Source organism: Octodon degus, unplaced genomic scaffold (assembly GCF_000260255.1).
Source record: "Octodon degus isolate 3935 unplaced genomic scaffold, OctDeg1.0 scaffold00117, whole genome shotgun sequence".
In the NCBI taxonomy this organism is placed as follows: domain Eukaryota; kingdom Metazoa; phylum Chordata; class Mammalia; order Rodentia; family Octodontidae; genus Octodon; species Octodon degus.
In genome coordinates, this window is record NW_004524693.1 from 838060 (window position 1) to 838646 (window position 587).

At 39.4% G+C, this 587-nt stretch overlaps 1 long non-coding RNA gene across 1 annotated transcript in view; it reads left to right on the forward strand.

Annotated features, from left to right (window-relative positions):
• The window catches only part of LOC111812229, a 3592-nt gene extending 3376 nt beyond the window's left edge, over nucleotides 1-216 (forward strand). The window contains exon 3 of the long non-coding RNA XR_002817790.1: nucleotides 126-216. This is a non-coding gene — a long non-coding RNA (uncharacterized LOC111812229). The remainder of the gene's footprint in view (nucleotides 1-125) is intronic.
• Nucleotides 217-587: the final 371 nt, after the last annotated feature.

The window sequence follows — 587 nt, forward strand, 5'->3', positions numbered from 1 at the left end:
GGTCCCTGGGCTTTGCTTAAGCTTAGCTTGTTCTAAGTGGGTGCTTTAGACCACTGAGCCATCTCACCAGCCCTTTAATAAGTATTGTTGTCCTTTTCATGGGTTTGAATCTTCTTGAAAGGAAGTTTTGCTTTTGCCCATTTTGAATCACATGAATTATTAGTGTTAATCTTTTCATATAGTTTGTGGATGCCCAGCTTCTGTCTACACGCCCTGCATATCATGATGGGGTAATAAAAGTCAAGTTGAGATCATTGTCACCCATAAAACTCCAAAATCTCACTTGTTGATAAAAAATTTCACATGGCCCTTTGTAAAGAGTAATTAGTTCTGTTCATAGATAGCATGAGGTTATTAGAATCAAGCAATCTGAAAGTCTGTCTTTGAAGGACTGACAGAAAAGATCAGTTCTGATCTTTACATGAGGACTCTTAACTCCCATTACCATGTAATGGCAGTTATATTGTGCAGTTCCCACATTAAAGGAGGCCTGCGAATGTGTCCCCAAAAGAGTGAGCTTAAAACACAGGACTCCAGTTTTTGATTAGCATTCACAGTGAAGGTAGCGAAAGTGCTGGTGTATATGC